This window comes from Pleurodeles waltl, chromosome 2_2 (assembly GCF_031143425.1).
Source record: "Pleurodeles waltl isolate 20211129_DDA chromosome 2_2, aPleWal1.hap1.20221129, whole genome shotgun sequence".
Lineage (NCBI taxonomy): Eukaryota > Metazoa > Chordata > Amphibia > Caudata > Salamandridae > Pleurodeles > Pleurodeles waltl.
This window is the reverse complement of record NC_090439.1, coordinates 157,882,137-157,902,065: the sequence shown is the minus strand read 5'-3', so window position 1 is coordinate 157,902,065 and position 19,929 is coordinate 157,882,137. Positions and strand designations below refer to the sequence as shown.

At 47.4% G+C, this 19,929-nt stretch overlaps 1 protein-coding gene across 1 annotated transcript in view; it reads left to right on the top strand.

The window, feature by feature from the left end:
• The window catches only part of NFX1 (nuclear transcription factor, X-box binding 1), a 1,141,187-nt gene that overhangs the window by 935,385 nt on the left and 185,873 nt on the right, over window positions 1-19,929 (top strand). The gene's annotated exons all lie outside the window — the stretch shown is intronic.

Genomic DNA, 19,929 nt, shown 5'->3' with positions numbered 1-19,929 from the left:
AAGGAACTTGGCAATTACAGTTGTCCATCTATGTGCTCAAAACGTGGAAGCGGACATCCTCAGTCGAACCTTCCAAGAAAACCACAACTGTCAAAACAACAGTCGTAGAAGAAATTCTCCAAGAATGGAGATGGTCCCAAATCAACTTATTTGCCTATATAAAAAAATGCTAAGAATACTCCTCCAGATATTATCAGCCAGTGATGAAGGGGATTGCTGTTTCGATAGACTAGTCAAAGAAATTTCTCTATGCATTTCCACCAATTTCCCTCATTTAAACAGTTCCTGGCAAATTGTATTGGTCCAAAACCATGATGATAATGACTGCACCTGAATGGCATCGTTGGTGGTGGTTCTCAGACTTTCTTCACCTATCAGAACGACCACACAGGAGATCGCAGTGCAGACAGGATCTCCTGTAAATGTTTGAGGGCCAGATTCTGAACCCCAGCCTCCCATCGCTGAACTTAGTGGCGTGGCTTTTGAATTTTTGCAATATAGCCATCTAGATCTTTCACAAGAGTGCATTAACATTCTAAGAGAAGCTAAATGTCCCGCAAGAAAATGATATGCCTTCAAGATATTTTGCATTTGGTGCATCCAGAACTGCCACAATCCTTCCTCCTGTCTAGAAGTTGTACTTCAAACATATCTTTTTCATCTAGCAAGGACTGGTTTACAGTTTTCTTCTATTAAATTTTACCTTGTGGCTATAACTGCCTATAGGAAATCTTCATCACAAATTTCTTTTTCTTAAACACCTGTGATTAAAAATGTTCTAGCTGGTATTTAAAAGGGTTTTCCACCAGTTCAGTCAGCTTCTCTTCCTTGGTAACTTAAAAGTGTTTTCTCTAAATAAATGGGACCTCCTCTTTGGACCCTGACACCAAGCCACTTTACAACAATTTACCTGGAAAGCAGCTTTCCTAGTTGTCCTTACCTCTGCACGTAGAGTTTGTGAGATTAAGGCTTTATGTGTTACTGAACCATACACATTATTCCATAGTAATAGAGTGGTTATGAAAACACACCCCGATTTTATTCCTAAGGTGGTTTCGGATATTCACATTACCCAAAATATTTCCTTACCCACTTTGTTCCCTAATCCATCAATACCAGATTAAAAATCCTTACATTCTCTAGCTGTTACGAGTTAAAACTCCTGAAATTTTATCTAGACAAAACCAAGATATATGACAGACCATATTTTCAAAAATGATGGCCTAATACATACAGTCTTGCCTTTCTAGATAGATTGTATCATGCATAATTTTTTCATAGCAAAGTCTGCTACCATACCGCTTCTTCGGAATATTCCAATTTCACAGATATATAAGGTAGCTACTTGGAAATCTGTTGAAACATTTACTAGACACTGCTGCCTAGATTCAGACTCCAGAGCAGATACTCAAGTATGGCAGGTTTCTTTAAGGAACCGTTATGGTTGATTGTTCAGGCAGTTGTTTTTCATGTTCACCTGTTTGTGGAATGGACTTGCTGTTATATTCAGTGCTTATTACTATTGACGAGGATCCTCTGGAAGAACTCAACTGTAATCCTAGTTACTCCAGTATTGGAACTTTCATAGATTCACATGCTTGAATCCTTCCCCGTCGTCGAGATGGGAGCCCCTGGTACATCAAAACAGCTATGCATATAGGCTACTGCAAAGAAAAAAGGCCTAAGCCTTCACTTTAGTAGCCTATCCTCATCATTATGAGCAAAAGGACCGAAATAAGGCCCAGCCGATCAGGCCTCCCCTCTAGAACCCTCCTGAGAGGAGCTCCCTTTCCTCAGATTTTCTACCGCACGTCGTGCTAGGGAGTCTCCATTGAGCTCTGCTCAGTCACCACTTCAGTGAAGTTCATTTTCGCTGTTTTTTTCTTCAGAAAAAATATTTTTCTACAGCAAGTAAGGTGTCTTCTTCTTACCTTGCTAAAGATAACCCTGTTTTGGAAAAGAGAAGAAAAGCCTTTTCAGAGCCTGTAAGACCTGTGGGAAAAAGAGGCTTCACTCTGAAGACCCACACAGGGACTGTATTTACTGCCTCTGCCCTGACCAAGTGGCCAAAGACTGCAAGGTCTGCAGGACCTTCTCTAATAAAACCCTCAAAGACACAGAGGGTAGACTACTAATTTGGCTCCAGAAACTGAAGTCCAGATCTAACCCAGTGTCTGGCTTTGACAGTGAGGAATCTACAACTTCCTCCAGAAAGCTACAGGAAAGAGGCAGATCTCCTCAACCTCACTCAGAAGATCTTCCCAGAAAGGCTCACAAGAAATCCAAGAGAGTGTCCTCTAAACCTGGAAGTCCTTCCAGTTCTCCTCACAGGAGTTCTGTTTCTTCAAAAAGGTATTCAAAAGAAAGATCTGTCTCTTCAGAGCGCAGCAAAAGAGCCTTTTCTGAGCCTCCAACCCCACCTCCTGTAGTGAAACATTTTTTTAAGAGGCCATCTGGGAAATCTACGATGACGACACCGTCAACGGCGGTGTCCAAAGGTATCTGCACAGCATTGTCGTTGACTGCTACTACTTCTACAATCTCTATGGCGTTGTCCTCTTCATTGACGATCGTGTTGACGACGTCCTCGTCTACGGCGTTCATGGTCGCCTCTCCTTCAACCATGATACCGCCTGTGAGACCGTCGATGTTGACTCTTTCGTCGTCGCTTTCCTCGTCGATGAGAGTTTCTCCATCAATGTCTCCGTTGGCGACTCTGATACCGCCGACAATGCCGTTGGTGATGCCGACGAGTGTACTGTCTACATTCCCGTCGACAATGTCATCTGTGTTGCCGTCGACGATGCCGTCGGTGATGCCGTCGACGAGAGTTAAGACACACAAGAAGTCTCCTTTCCTTTCACCGTTGGCAACACCTCCAGGTAGAGTTTCAGCCTTGGTACCTACGCATCTGCTGGAGCAAGAGGACTCAGATGATGAGGGACCTTTCGGGGTTGCTCATAGCGCATCAGAACTGCACGTCAAGTGGCAGGATATAGAGGACGACACCCATCATGATCCGCAATTTACTACCCGCAATCCCACCAGTATCCTTATCAGGAGCAGATGGTTTCCTTGCCAGGATCGCTCATAGCTGATCTACAGCTTATGTTAGACGGCTACAGAAAGCGGTTTCCACCAGCTGGCTTGGAAGTTCAGCAACCTAGTGCATCCTCTACCCCTGTCTATCCAGGGACCGCCAGAAACACCGGTTTCCATTCCTGTGCAGGATTTGTCCTCCTCTGAAGATGATGATTGAGAGGAAGGAGAGTTGCCGGACGCAGTAACTGAATGGGATGACTATCAAATTCCCACTCCGTCCTCTCCCTCTCCGGTTCCTGTGGATTCCCCTCCGGGTGACTTCGGCGGTTTCCACAACCTGCTGGAAAGAGCGGCTAGAAGATTTGAGTTGCCCATGCCCACAAAACAGATGGACTGTTTTTTGTACGATTTTAAGGAGCCTTTTCAAAAGAGCGTTAAATCTATGCCGATTGTGGACTATATCTGGAACGAAGGCATTAAGGTTATGAAGAACCCAGCCACTGTCACCCCAGTTCTACCTCGCCTTGATAAGAAGTATAAGGCACCTGAAGATTCTCCGGCCTGCCTTACGAGCCATCCCAGACCCGACGCAGTAATTGCTCAAGCGGCTCAACGCAGATCAAGGAACCCTTCAGCACCAATCTCTGCCCCACCCGACAAAGAGCGTAGGAGATTATACAATATAGGAAAACGTTTTTCGTTTATGGCTTCGCTTATTATCCGAGCTTCTAACTCTCTGGCTATCTTAGGCAGATACGATAGGCTGATATGGGTTGACATTGCACCCTATTTGGATCAACTGCCTGAAGACTCTAAATCAGAAGCAAAGAAAGTCTTGCAGGAAGGGGAGAGATCTTCTGCAGAAATTATAGACTGCGCTATGGACATCGCTACTACGGCTTTCCGTCAGATGGCAGGTTCTGCTGTTCTCAGAAGGCAAGGTTGGCTCCGAGCGATTTCATTTAGGCCCGAGGTCCAAAATTAGATCCTTGACCTCCCCTTTGATAGTGAAGCCCTTTTTGGGAAACACATTGATGATGCCCTTCAGTCAGTCAAGACTGACACGGACACAGCCAGGTCCCTAGGTACCCTGCAGTTTAAAAAGCAGCCTTTCCGAAGAGCTCTAGGCAGTGGCTACTCATCGTAAAGTCCAGGGTTTCAGCAGTACAGATATCCTTCAGTCTCTGTGGCATCCCATTCCTTTCGTCCTCAATATCAACAGAGAATGCCTCAACAGGTGGCTTATTCGAGAGTTTCCCGGAGAGGAAAAGCTGGAAGACAACCAAAAGACAAAGGCCGTAGACAATGACTTGCCATCGTCGCCGGCTACAAACCTTCACTTGTGTTCAAAACTAGGGGGAAGGATTTCCCTCTACTTCCACAATTGGCAGAAGATAACATCAGACCAATGAGTCCTAAATCTCATACAGTTTGGCCATACCCTGGAGTTTTTACACTACCCTCCTACGAAGCCCCCCCTTCCTCGAAAGGTGAAGCACTTGCATCTGCTCAAGCAGGAGGTCGAGTCCATGCTTCTCAAGGGAGCTATAGAAAAGGTACCATATCGGGAGGGAGGAAAGGGTTATTACTCCCGATTCTTCTTAGTCTAAAAGAAACAGAAAAGTTGGTGCCCAATTTTAGACCTCAGGGATCTCAACATTTATCTCAACAATCAATCATTGCGTATGATCACCTTATCAGACATCCTGTCCCTTCTAAATTTGGGGGATTTCATGGCCACCATCGATTTACAGGACACATATTTTCATATCCCTATTCATCCCTCCCACAGAAGATATCTCGGATTTGCAGTAGCTGTAGACCATTACCAGTTCAAAGTCTTGCCCTTCGGCCTGAAGTGGGCTCACAGGATCTTCACCAAGTGCCTGTGTCAGGAGGCAAAACCATCAAGTCAAAGCCAGATCCAGATCTCAGGTGCAGAAGTCCACGAGAGCTTGTATCAAGCTGTTCACGAGCCTGGGCCTAACGGCCAATTGTGAAAAATCAGCATTCCAGCCCTTAAGGAGAAGAACTTTTCTAGGGGCAGTACTGGACACTTCCACCAACAAGGCAGCCCCTACAGAGGACAGACGGAAAAAACTAATCTCCCTCGCGAAGCGTTTACAAAAAAGAAAGTACGTTTCAGTTCGCCTATCAAGTCTCTGATAGGGATGATGTCCTCCTGCATTCCTCTGGTACCTTTCTGTCGTCTAAGAATGAGACCCCTCCAGGAGCAGTTAGATCTTCAGTGGGCACAAGCCATGGGGTCTTTCGACAATATCATCAGGATAACTAGGCCCATGATGCTCTCTCTAGCTTGGTGGACTCAGGAGTCTCACTTAGCGAAGGGACTTTCTTTTCTCCCCCAACAAGCACCTTGGGTGATAACTACAGACGCTTCTCTCGACGGATGGGGTGATTTCCTCCAACACCTGCAAGTAAGAGGCAAATGGAAGCCCCATCAGAAAGTCTTTCATATCAATTACCTCGAATTGAAGGCTGTTCGGCTAGCGCTGTGCGCTTTTCTCCAGAAAATAAAAGGTTCCTCGGTTCTCATCCGGGCGGACAACACAACGACAATGCATTACATAAACAAGCAGGGAGGAACCAGGTCTCTACTATTATCGAGAGAATCTCAGCGCATTTGGGAATGGTCTATCAGCCACAAAATAAGTCTTCGAGCGGAACATGTCCCAGGTATACAGAACGTCATTGCGGATTCCCTGAGCAGATCATGGTCGTCCAACCACGAGTGGGAATTGGACCAGAAAATCTTGAATTAGGTTTTCGCCCGATGGGGAAAACCGAACTTAGATCTCTTTGCCACCCCGCAGAATGCGAAATGCCACTTCTTCACAAGTCGGGATCCACATCGGGGCTCTTGGGGGAATGTGTTTTCCATGGCATGGTCAGGAATTTATGCCTACGCTTTCCTCCCATTCCCCTGATTCCAAGGGTTCTGGCGAAGATCAAGATCAAACACTGCAAGCTCCTGATTGCTCCAGCATGGCCTCGTCAGTTTTGGTATTCGGAACTCCTTCACCTCTCGCCGAGCCGCAGCATCCCTCTACCAGCTGTACCCTCCCTACGATGAACAAGGGCAAAGTTCTCCACCCGGATCCGGCTTCACTTCACTTGACAGCCTGGCTCCTGAACACCATGAGTTTGCACATCTAGATTTGCCATTGGATTGCAGGGCCATTCTTGCCAGAGCTGTGGCTGAGAGTACCAACAAATGTTATTGTCTGAAGTGGAAGAGATTCTGCTCTTGGTGTGCTCGGGTCCAGGTGCACCCCTTTTCGTCATCGCCGCAGCAGATTTTACCTTATCTTCTGCTCCTGGCCAAATCGGGTTTGGCGATTTCTTTGATTAAAGTTCACCTGGCAGCAATTTCTCGTTATAGGCGTAAGGAGAACGAGCCTCCCCTGTGGTCGGCGAGAGTCACAAAACTGTTTCTGAAGGGTCTGTCCTGGTCCTTCCCTCTAGTACGACCTCCACCTCCTTCATGGCACCTTAATTTGGTCTTGTCTCAATTAATGAAACCGCCGTTTGAGGCAATGCACAAGGCAGATATAAAGTTCCTATCCTGGAAAGTCTCTCTTCTGCTTGCTCTCACCTCGGCTAGAAGAGTAAGTGAGATACAGGCATTCACGATCCAGGATCCTTTCTTACAATTAAAAAAGAATAGAGTAATTTTGCCAACAAATCCAAAATTCATACCTAAGGTGCCGTCCGATTTTCTTATAAATCAACCAGTGATACTGAAAACATACTTCCCTAATACATTGACGCCTGCAGAACAGGCTCTAGACTCTTTGGATGTTCCAAGGTGCCTGAAATTTTACCTGGACGGAACAAAACAGTTTAGACAATCTAACCAGCTTTTTGTGGCCTTCAGTGCTCCACACAAGGGGCGAGCTTTATCTAAACAAGGAATTGCGAGGTAGATAGCCTCTGCCATTAACTATTGCCATACATCAGCAGGAAAACCTTTGCAGAATCCACTGCGGGCACATTCTGCAAGGAAAATGGCTGCATCCATGGCACTTTTAGCTGGAGTGCCCATTCAGGACATCTGCAGAGCAGCCACATGGAAGTCTGTGCATACTTTCGCAAGACATTACTGTTTGAAGGAAATTCAGCAAGGAGATATGGCAGTAGGACAAGCGCTGTTGCGACATCTTTTCCAGTAGCGGTGAGCTGTTGTAAGTTCTTTATTCCTTATCCCGCCAGCCCAGTCTAATTTGTGCACATTGCATAAGTTTGTTTTTTCTCCCTCTACAGCTCTCATATTCATAATTTGCCTGTTTTATTATATGGATGTTCCAAGGTGTGTGTGTGTGTGTGTGTGTGTGTATATATATATATATATATATATATATATATATCAAAAACGAAGTTGTCCTCATGTGAAAGCGCACTCCCAATAGGTTATATAAACGGGAAGAAAAAGCAAAGCCAGCAACTCACAGTGAATTCTTTAGGCAGTTTCATTATTCCAGGCCTTAAGTTTTAAAATCATTTCTGGACACATGTTTCAAGGTCAATCCTTTCTTCAGCAGAGAAAAATATACATATATATATATAGAGAGAGAGAGAGGTGTGTATGGGTTTGTATATAGATGCATTAGTGTGAGCATGTATCAATAACTATACGTATGGTTTAATGTTATACAATGTGCTTCATTACTGCTTGCTATTCTGATTCAAGCATGTGAATCTATGAAAGTTCCAATACTGGAGTAAGAAAATAAGTTACTTACCTGTAACTGTAATTCTCCAGTATTGGAATCTTTCATAGATTCACATGAGACCCTCTCTCCTCCCCTGGGAAGCTCACCTTCTCCTGTCTTCTTCAGATACTCTTATACTCGTGCTTGAGAAAATCTGAGGAAAGGGAGCTCCTCTCAGGAGGGTTCTTGTAGGGAGGGGAGGCCTGATTGGCTGGGCCTTGTTTCGGTCATTTTGCTCATAATGATGAGGATAGGCTACTAAAGTGAAGGCTTAGGCCTTTTTTTCTTTGCAGTAGCCTATATGCATAGCTGTTTTGATGTACCGGGGGCTCCCATCTCGACGACTGGGAAGGATTCAAGCATGTGAATCTATGAAAGATTCCAATACTAGAGAACTACAGCTACAGGTAAGTAACTTATTTTCTTCTCTTCCATTGGAATCATCATCATTCATAAGCAACCCTCCCACCACCTAATCCCCCCCCCCAGATAGGAACTATTACAGTTCTCAACAACTGCTTCACCCAGGATTCCAAATTTCTGTCAATATTAACTAACTTAACTGTCTCCTGTGAGGCATGATGGGATGCAGAGGGTGCTGTGAGGTTCTTAGTACAGTGACAGTTTTCTCTTCTATGCTTTTCATTGCAGCCGATTAGCTAACAAGGTCTCGCATTCCCTTTCCTTTTCCTCTTAAAAAGGTTTGCGAAAGATTTTCTATGGTCACTTTTTTATAGTGTCACGTTTCTACACAATTGGCTTCTTTTTAAAATCAAAATTTGACGAAATATGGCTATTTTAGCCTTATTTAGGCTTCAGACACATACATAGGGTTCTATGACACAATTTATTGTTCTACATTAATGTATACTTTTTAAAGTGCTCCGGGATCCCCACATGTGGGCAAGACTATTCAGTGCTTATGATGACTTTGAGGATTCCCCTGGAAGAAAACCAGGATTGCAGAGGAGTAACTTTTCCTTATCCTGACAGACAACACAGCCACCATGCAATACTTAAACAAGGGAACATGAGGTAAGACCACACTCCCTAGAATCACAGGAGTTCTGATTGTTTGCCTTGTCCAGGGACCTGCCAGTAAACTTAGTTTACTTGCCAGCAAGTCTAAACCAGCAGTTGGATTTCCTGAGTCGATTGTATAGAGAAACCATGAATAATTTCGAGGTGATGACATTCTCAAACAAAGCCTCACTGAATGGGGATATCAAGCAGCAGATCTCTTCGCAATGCACAGAACTTGAAATGCTGGAGTCTTGTTCGCTGGGCAATGTCCTTTTCATGTACTGGTCAAAAACATTACTCCTGTCCTTAGGTTCCTCTAATACCAATAGTCATTCTAAAGCATCAGAATTTTCAAGCAGCAGGTATCCACATTGCTCCAGATTGGCCAAGAAAATGGTGGTACCCAAGCCTGCTGCAAATGTCACACAAGCCATGCAAGAGGTTGCCATGCAAACCAAACCACAGGGTCAGATGTTCAACCTGAACCTGGCATCCTTGAATTTCACAGCACAGCTCCAGGGTTCAGTCATATGGACATCTGGAGTGTGCTAGCCATGCGTCAACATCCTCGAAGGGTTTATGGTTCTTTATCAAGCCCTTGGTGTTCCTTCAAATGGAAAGCATTCTGCCTATAGTGCAACCTTAAAGGATGTAACCTCAACACTTGTCAAGAATAAATTATTCTACCTTTCCAATTGCATTTGGCACAGGAAACCTTGTTTTCCTTCCATTAAAGTCCACCTTGCAACAGTAACAGCTTACAGGAAGGACCCTAATTAACTATCATTCTTTGAGGCTTCTATTATTGGGCATCTTAAAGAAAGTCTTTACTCCAGTAAATACACGACCTCTTCCATGGGAGCTCACTTTGGTACTGTTTAAATTAAGGAGTCCACCTTTTGAACCTATTTTCAAGGCTTCAATGCAGCATTTACCTTGGAAGACTGTATTTCCAGTGGCTGTCTTTTCAGCTCTAGGGTTAATGATATTCAAGTGCTTTTAGCACTTTTACCCTACATGTTCTCCCAGGTGAAGAAAGTAGTTATGAAAGCCTATCCTCAGTTCCTCCCTAAAGTATTATTTAAATTTCACTTTAACTAGACCATTACTCCAAGTTTTCTGTAGTAATCCATCCTCACCAGCAGAGCTTTCCTTTCACTCTGGACATTAGGAGAGTTATTTGCTTTTAACTAAATGAGTAAAGACCTTGCGTAAATCTAAAAAACATTTTTATCAACTACAGTGAAATTTCAGAACAATTCTTACGTCTCTGTATTATGCCCTACATATCTGATAGAGACTTGTAGTTGCAGATTCCTTACTTTAGAATTTCTCCCAGGTGTCAGACTGGATCCAGAGATTTTTCTTCAAGCAGTACCCTTGCACGCCAACAGGTGGCGTCAGTTGACTCGTCGTTGGAGTTGTGGTTGCCGTGAGAGCATTGTAGTCGTATATAGGTGCCACCCTAGCGCACTGATGTCAGCCTATGCGTGGATCTGGAGAAGAGCTACCCTCAGTCACTTTTTGTCTGACTTTTCAACCTTTTTTTTTAGAAGTTTTGGCTCTCTTAGTATGTCGAGATGTCTTCCCGTGAGACTGGTTTCAAGCCTCGTGACTCCTGTCACCGTATGATGTCAGATACGGATCCACATCTCGTATGCTTGTGATGCCTGGAGCACGATCACAACCTGAAGTCGTGCTCTGAGTGCCAGGCCATGAACACGAAGCCTTTGAAGGAGCATTCCCTAAAACTCATGGCGAGCTGGTACTCTGCTCCGCGTTGCTCCCGGTCTTGTTTCAGAGCGAGGTCACAAGACAGCTCCTGGAGCCAGTAGTCGCGCGGACAACGGGAGGGGTGTCAAAACTTCAGGCTTCCGTCCTCGGAGCCTGCTTCTGGGTTGGCTCTGCACCTCCCTGAGTTTCAGTGAGCTGGAGCGCCCCCTTCCCCGCACGACTCGGGGAGTTTTGAGAGGCCATGCTCCTCATGTTTGGGCAGACTGACCCTCCTGTGAAGCCCTTAGGCCCAGGAGGGTTGAAGGGTGACCCCTCGGGTTCTGCACCAGCAACTTCAGCCTGGGCTCTGAAGTGCATTGTTGTCAGATCCATGCCGATGCCGGTCGTGCCGTCACGACCTTCCCCAGCGCCGGTGAACACATTGATGCTAGTCGGCCCAAGTTCTACGCTGACCCCATCCTCATTCCGGACTCTAACCCAGAGCCAGACCAACATCGCTCGATGCCGATTCTGTCTTCGACGGGGCCTCTGTTCCCCAGGTTGGATCCTGACCCTTATACTTAAGGGTACAGTGAGAGTGTGGAGGGGTCGCTGGACCTTACAGAATTCCATCTAGAGGATCCAGAAATGGACTGGGCTCAGGAGTTTGGCAAAGCCAGTGGTCTAGACACTTCACCTGATGCTGGCATGCTTTCTCCACCTACCATGGCTACAGAGGGAGGAACCTCCTATTCCATGGTGGTGAGAAGAGCGGCTGAGGTCCTGGGCCTCAAGCTGCCTTCCGTGGCAGTCAGGACTAACCTCCTGACAGAGATACTTCAGCCCGAGTTTACATCAGAACCCCTTTAGCCCTTTAATAAAGCCCTCACTGATGTCCTGCTGGGGACGTGCTATAAACCCACGGTCGCCGGCTGCCATAGGCCTGTGCCTAATAACCCTAAATTCCTGACCCAACACCGTATGCCAAAGAGCTTAGTCATCCTGGCTTCTTCCTCTTCTGGTGAATTTCCATCTGCAGCCCCAGATAGGGAATCAAAAGTGTGGACCAACTTGGGAAGAAGTTGTCTTCTTCCAGTCTGGCATTGTGGTCCATAAACACTGCATGCCTTTTGGGTCGCTGTTCCCTTACTTTACGGGATACGGTCACACAGGTGCTGCCACAGCTCCCAGAGGAGGACAGGTTCATTCTCTCCCAAGCCGTTGCTGACAGGAGAGATACAGCCAACTTCACAATACGTTGTGGGCTGGACACAACAGACTCACTAGACACATTTTTTGCCTTGACAGTGGCCTTGAGGTGCCACGCTTGGGTGAGAACATCTGGCTTTTTGGAGGATGTCTAGAAATCACTTGTAGACATACCCTTCGATGGCGCCTGTCTTTTCGGTGACAAATGGGACTCAGCACTTGAGTGCTTTAAGGAGTCCCAAGCTAGGGCTTGGTCCCTTTGCTTCGCCGCTGCTCCTCGTTCCCTTCAGCCTGCTTTTTGCCCCTTTTGTGGCTATGGAAGGGGTGCCCATCCACGCCCATTTCCCTCCAGCCACTGTGCTGCATATGCTGCCCAGCTTCTGCATGGCTGCGGATGTGTGGGATCCATTGTCCCTGTGGATCAGGAAGGCAGCGGTCAGCCCCATCCACCCCCGTTGCATCCTCCAAACGTTCCTAGTCTGTTGCTCCATTCCGGGAGGCAGGATTCGCCATCACCTGCCCTACTGGGAATCCATCACAATGGACAGGTGGGCTTTGCAAATAGTCTGAAGGGCCTACTCCCTCCCCTTCCAGGCTACCCCTCTGGCCATGCCACCATCCTATTCTATGGTCGGATAACAGGGATCACTTGGCACTTCTCCGTGAGGAAGTTAAAGCTCCCTGTGCCAGAAGTAGGTTGTGGCTATTATTTTCTCTACTTTCTAGTGCCCAATAAGGACAAGGGCCTTTGCCCTATCCTCCTGTCCCTCTATCTCTTCCTCAGAAAGGAGAAGTTCAAAATGCTCACTCGGGCGCAGTTACTATCTGTCATGGACCATGGAGATTGGATGGTAGCGTCAGACTTGCAGGATGCTTACTTGCACATTCCTGTCCTCCAGTCCACATGCATTATTTGTGGTCCGTGTGTAGGAAGCTGGCCTGGTGTGTGGTTGGTACCCAAGGTACTTACACCTCATACCAGGTCCAGGTAGTGAAGTGTAGGCAATGTCTAGAAGCCAGGCTCCCTAGTGGTAGCTGTGGATGAGCAGCCAAGGCTCATCTAGTAGACATGCAAAGCTCATGCAGTACCACTGTAGTCACACCGCACTTACACACATTAAAGAAAAACACTCCATTGTACAAAAATAAAGGTACTTTATTTTTGGAGCAGATCTCCAGAAAATGCTAGAAGGGTAACCCACCATTAGCAGGTAAGTAATACACTAAATACATACACTAGTAATCAGAAATAGGCATAGAAAAGGTTAGAAAACAGGGTGAATAGCAATAACCAATAGTGACCCTGGGGGGAGCACAAACCAATACTAAAAAAAAATGGAATGCGATTAAGGTACCCCCACCTAGGTAAGTAAAATGTGAAGATGGGAGCTGGGAGTACTAGAAAACCAGAGGTAAGTTCCACAGTACCCTCCAGCGACCAGGAATGCAGGAGTAAATCACTGGATTGTCCCACAGCTACCCAAAAAGAGAAAAAGAAGACACCAGACAACACTGCAAGAAAACCTGCTGTGGATTCCTGAAGAAAGACCTGTGGAGAGAGGGGACCAAGTCCAAGAGTCACAGTGGAATCCAGGAGGAGTAGGAGCTGCTACCCACCCAGCTATAGTTGCAGGAGTTGGTTGACAGTGATGAAGAACAGGTCAGCATTGCAGCCCTGGAGCTGGAGAAGAGTTCCTGATGGATGCAGATGATTTCCCACACTGGAAGGAAGATTGCAGATGGGAGTCGGTGCAGGAATTCCACTAGCAAGCCTTGGCAAAGCCAAACTCATAGTTAGTGGGAAAGTGGTGCTGACGGGGACCAGCAAAGCCCAGGGGGACTCAGCCCAGGAGGGGCAGTCACCAGGGACCCTCAGCCTCATAGAGAGTCCACAGGAGCAGAGGTAGCACCCACAGGAGTCCCACAAGACTGGGACACAGGAATCGCAGAAGAAGCCTTTGCAGCACTACAAAAGAGGATCCCATGCTGCAGGAGAATCATGCAGGAGGCTGGGCTTTGCAGGATGGAGTACTGGGGCCTGGAGCAACACATCTTCTCAAGATCCCTTGGAGGAGATGTAAGCAAGTCTTGGCAGCTGCAACAGACGTGGTGCACGGGGGTGCTATCCTACGTGGGAAGGCAGAGGCTTACCTCCACCAAAGTTGGACAGCTGGCAGAGAGGGCAAGGAGGACTACTCCGGACCACCACCCTGGATGCAGGATCCACGCAGCTCAAGATGAGGGGAGATCCACACAGCCGGCCGTCACTCGCTGCAGGTGCCTGCAGTTTCAGGGGAGTGACTCCTTTAGTCCAAGGGGGATTCCCTCTTCATCTTGTGCATGCTGAAGAGTTGCAGTCTTCTGAGGTTGCAAAGCTGGCAGGAGCCCTGGAAACAATGTTGCCGAAGAGTCCTTTCTTCTTGGAGGCAGCTTGTCGGGTTCTGAAAGTTCCAGTTGCAGTTCCGGAGGCCAGGAGTCGAAGCAGAGGTTGCAGCAGAGTCCTGCTAGAATCTTACAAGCCAAATCTCAGGAACCAGCCAAGAGAGAGCACCTAAATAGCCCTGAAAGGGGGATTCGTCACCTAACCAGGTAATCACCTATCAGTAGGGGGCTCTGACGTCACCTGCCTGGCCACTCAGATGCTCCCAGAGTTCCCTGCCAACCTTGGAAACAAGAAGCCAGAACCCAGGGACCCTCTGGAGGAGCTCTGGGCACCACCCCCTTTCTGTTATCTCGTTTTGCGCCAGAGCAGGGACTGGGGCTCCCTGAACTGGTGTTGATTGGTTTATGCATGGACGGCACCAAATGTGCTCTTCAAAGCAAACCAGTGGCTTGGGGAGGCTACAGCTCCTAGGCCAGTCACAGCTATTTCCAAAGGGAGAGGGTGTTACCTCCTTCTCCCAAAGGAAAACCTTTGTTCTGCCTTCCTGGGCTTGATCAGATCAAGTAGCAGGAGGGCAGAAGCCTGCCTTAGGGGTGGCAGCAGCTGGGCTGCCCGGAAAACCCTGTAAGACTGATGCTAGCAATGCTGGGGGTCCTATAGGTAGCCCTGAGAGGTTGTGGAATCACACTTCCAATACTTGCAACAGTATTGGGATAGGATTCCGACATGTTTGATACAAACATGCCCAGGTTCAGAATTACCATTATGTTGCTGGACATTGGTAGTGACCTATGTCCAGTACATGCGTAAAATGGCCTCCCCACACTCACAAAGTCCAGGAAAATAGATCTGGAGTTTGTGGGGGCACCTCTGCTAGTGCAGAGGTGCCCTCACACACAGGTACCTGCACCCTGCCCTTTAGGATGAGAGGGCCTACCATAGGGGTGACTTATAGTGACCTGGTGCAGTGACCTGTAGTGAAAACATGTGCATGCACCTGTTTCACAAAGACTGCAATGGCAAGCCTACAGAACCCTTTGCATGGGCTCCCTATGGGTGGCGGAATTACTGCTGCAGCCCATGGGTTCCCTTGGACCACACCGATTCCCTGGGTACCTAAGTACCATATACTAGGGACTTACATGGGCGGACCAGTATGCCAATTGTGGGAAGAAAAGGGTACAATTTAGAAGAGATAGAACAACTACTGGGGTCCTGGTTAGCAGGATCCAAGTAGACACAGTCAAACACACTGACAATAGGCAGACATTGCAGGTAACCATGCCAAGAAAGAGGGTACTTTCCTACACCCTGTGGTAAGTCATGAGCACTTTCATTTTACCGTGGTCCCCTTTTGCCTTACCAGCGCACCTCGAGTGTTCATGAAAATGATGGCTGTGGTCGCTGCTCAGCTGTGCCGGCTAGGGGTTTCAGTCTTTCCCTACCTCGACGACTGGCTGTTGAAGGCAGGCTCTCCCCCAGCTGTCGTCTCCCACCTCGAGACTATGGCGAACCTCCTGCATTTGCTGGGGTTCACTGTAAACGTGCCAAAGTCACATCTGTTTCCCTCTCAGATGCTCACTTTCATTGGATCTTTTCAGGATACAGTTCAGTTTCGGGCCTATTCTCCTGAGCAGTGAATCCAGGATATTGGGGCTATGATACAAATTTTTCAGCATCTATCCTGGGTTTCGGTGTGCATGACTCTGAGGATGCTGGGCCTCATGGCCTCCTTCATCCTACTGGCGGCACATGCCAGATGACATGTGGGCTCTGCAGTAGGACCTGAATTTCCAGTGCGAGCAGCATCAGAGGAATCTCTGACATGGTCCACATCTCTGAGGGAACTGCGCAAGATCTGCAATGGTGATTAACGAACCGCGATTGGTCCAGAGGCAGATCCTTCTCCCTTCCCCAAACAGATCTGGCAGTAGTGAAAGATGCATCACCGCTGGGATGGGGTGGCCATCTGGGAGAGGCGGAGATCAGAGACATCTGTTCTCCGGCGTAGTCCAGACTCCACATCAACCTGTTGGAGCTCCGGGTGGTCACACTAGCAGTGAAAGTGTTTATTACCTCTCTTAAAGGGAAAGTAGTACAGGAGTTCACAGACCACACCACCGCCATGTGGTACTGCCACAAGCAGAGTGGGGTGGGGTTCTGGACCCTTTTGTGAAGAGGCTCTCCCCCTCTGGACATGGCTGAAACAACAGGGCATTTCCCTAGTGGTTCATCATCTCACGGGCTCCCTAAACGTCAGAGCAGACAAACTCTGCTGTCAGTGCTTAGTCAATCACAAATGGCATTTCCATCCAGGGGTGGTGGAAGGTCTCTTTTAGCAGTGGGGAGATATGTTAGCCACTGCAGAGAACATGCAATGTCAGCAGTATTGCGCATTGGAGTTTCCAAGGTGGCAGTCGCTTAGTAGGGATTTTCATCTCAAGTGGAACTCAGGCCTCCTATATGCCTTTCTGCCCATACAATTTCTGCCCTGAGTTCTCAGGAAGATCAAGAACAACCAGGTCCAAGTAATCTTTGTGGCTCCTCACTGGGCACAAAGGATCTGGTGTCCCTCTCTGTTGAGCATGGTCATCGATTCTCCGATCAGACTGCCCCTTCGGGACGATCCTTCTGCCTGAAGTCTGCAATGTAATCTTGGCATTCAGGCGCCCCCTCCACCAAAACAGTATATGCCCGTTGGGAGAAATTTGTGGCATGGTGCACCACCATGTCTTTTGATCCCCTTTTTTGCTCCTTTCTCTGAGGCTCTTTTGTTTATACTTTAGTTGGCCCAGCGGGGCTCTGCTTTGGGTACTCTCAAAGGTGGTTTGTCTGCAGTCTTTGATTTTTAAGGTTCCCTGATCAGTGTTCTTTGTTTAAATCTCCTATTCTAAATAGGTTCCTTAACTTACTCATATGTTTCCTCCGTCCCCCATTCATTATGCCCCAATGGGATTTGAATTTGGTTTTGACATTTCTGATGTGCTCTCCTTTCGAGCCTCTCCACAATTGTCCTCTCAAGCTTTTCACATTAAAAACAGCCTTCCTTGTGGCCTTACATCTGCCTGCAGGGTGAGTGAGCTGCAAGCACTGTCATTTAAGCTGCCCCACCTTTCCATCTAGCCTGACAAAGTTGTGCTTTTCAAAGGGGCCTCCTTTCTGCCAAAAGTGGTCAAGGCCTTCCATGTAGGCCAGACCATCACCTTGCCTACTTATAACGCTCCCCCACATCCTTCTAAGGAAGAGCAGAGACTCCACCGCTTGGACCCAAGAAGAAAGTTGGCGTTCTATGTACACTAGAGTTCCAGGTGAATGGCCAACTCTTTGTAGGGTATGAGGGTGCAAGGAAAGGTCAGACAGTGCAGAAGTGGACCATCTGGAGATGGTCCATACTCTGTGTAGGAAAGTCCCCCTTTTTTGACATGGTTAGCCCCCACTTTTTGCCTGGTATCTGATGTGATTTCAACTGAAAGTGCACTGGGTCCCTGCTAACCAGGTCCCCAGTGCCAGAGCTCTTTCTCAACACTGCACAGTTATTCTCCACAATTAGCACACCCTTTAGCAACCTGTGTAAGTCCGTAGTAAATAGTATCTAGGGCCTTGGGTACTAAGGAAGGTCCCCGAGGACTGCGGCACCAGTTGTGCCACCCCCACCAAACCCACATAGTGCTGCCATTGCAGACTACATGTGTTGGTGCAGGTGAAATTGAAAACACGACCTGTCACACACCCCTGTGTGCTAAGTCCCCTACTACTGCATGTGCCAGGTATAGGTCACCCCTAAGGCAGGGTGCATTAGGGCACATGTGAGTGCATATACGCACAAATAGATAGGCCCCTTCTATGTCTGTCTGAGACATAGTAAGTGAACAGGGAAGCCAATTATAAATTCATGTGCTGGACACTGGTCATTACGAGTTCCCCAGCTACATGATGGCTTCCTTGAACCCTGGGCTGTTTGTTATAAAACATCTCAGAACAACATACCCTTACTGAATCCAGTGATGAATTTATGAATAAGTGCACACAGAGGTCCTGACCAGTTTAGCCATGTTTCTGATCGTCCCCCGCTCCCCCCTCTAAGGTGCGAGCCAGTGCTCTTGAGGGCAAGAAACAAAAATTTGCACTGGACAGGGGTGTTAGCACCGCACCCAGGCAGGTTAGACATTCCAGGGCAGGAAGCTTCAAAGGCCTAGCCGCCTTTTATAATTCAACACAGGTCTCTCCAGATGGCAGAGATGACCGACAATAACTCCCCCCCCCCCTCCCCCCCCTTCCCCCAACCAATTCTCCCCCAACCCCCTGTCCTGGTCCCACTTTTGGCAGCAGAACAAGTGAGAAAATTAGACAGATTAGGAGGTGTGTCCACTACATGCCACTCCCACCCCTAACCTGGTCGAGCTGAGATGGACACCACTTTTTAAATTTCTGCATCTTTCTTTATGAAGGAATTAGGCCACTAGGGTTAGGGTTATGCTCACTACCCTGCGGAAGTGGTCATAGAAAGGGTATAGTCACCCTAAAGGTGATCAGCCCATTGACTACCACCTGGCACTCCTAAATGCCCCTTTATTTATGTGACACCCTAGAACTCAGATTCTGATGACCTACGAAGAAAAGGACAAAGAAAAGACGCACCCGCATGAGAGGATAAGAATCAGTAGCCATCCTGGTACAACCCCTGCCTGACTGTCTGCACTCCTCGACGCACTCTGCACCAAAAACACCTCCTCCTGTAGCTGACCCTCCTGAAACCTGGAAGGACTGTCTTGCTTCAAAAACAGACTCAAGTCTCTGTATTACAAAAAATGCCGAGCACTACCCTCTGATAGGCCTTACTGCTAGCCCACACTACCACAAAATAGAGCATTAAGCCTATTTACTTTTGCCTCTGCAAACCAATTGGGAATTCTCTGGACTCTGCACAGTGTACTTCTTTTTAGTGCACCATACAGAGAGCTTCCTTCACTCTGCATTAAGATCTGCTATACACTAGCCAAGAAGCAACCCTCTGAGGGTTTGTTTGCTCATTCTACCAGAGCTAAAGCTGTGGCCACTGCGTTAGTGCATGGGCTTCCAGTCCTGGACATCAGCCAGGCAGCAAAGTGGCCATCTTTCCACATATTTATCAGACACTACTACCTGGACAGTCAGGTCCATAGGGACAGGCACTTTGCACGTTCAGTCCTGCAGGCAGGGACATCTTAAGGATTTAGGGGGCCCTGGGCGAAACGTATTTTGGGAGCCTCTGTTTGGAGCAGCTTTGAATTCATGATCCAGTTTCAGCTCTTTCATACCCTCTTTGGCAAGGTTACTGACAGTACACAGGCACACTCTTCCAAATTCTAAATGTGTTTAAATCTAATATGCAGGGATAGTGACACATTTTTTCAATATGGTGACACAGCTGCAGATCACCTATATTACTGCAGATAATCACTGCCACTCCCTCCCATTTCTCATATGAGGTCCTGTTTTCATCCCCAAAACGTTTTTTATAGATGTTGTATGACACAAAACGCACATTTCTCTGCAAGATGTCTGTGATAGACTCTCGCACATCACCCACATTAAAATGAATTAAAGGACACGGCATTTAAAACAATGTATTGAGAATTATTAAAGGTCATAAGGGCAAGACTCGCTGCAGAACAGAGCTGACTCTATCATGTGGCCATTGGGCCAGAGCCCACTTTGCCCATGCCTTAAAATGTGGTGCCTGCAGGACTTTCTAGTTTGAACGTGGTTCACAGACCCACCTACGGGGATGGTATTGCTTGGGTATTCATTCAAATGTAAGGAATCTGCAGCTTGAATTTTCTGTCA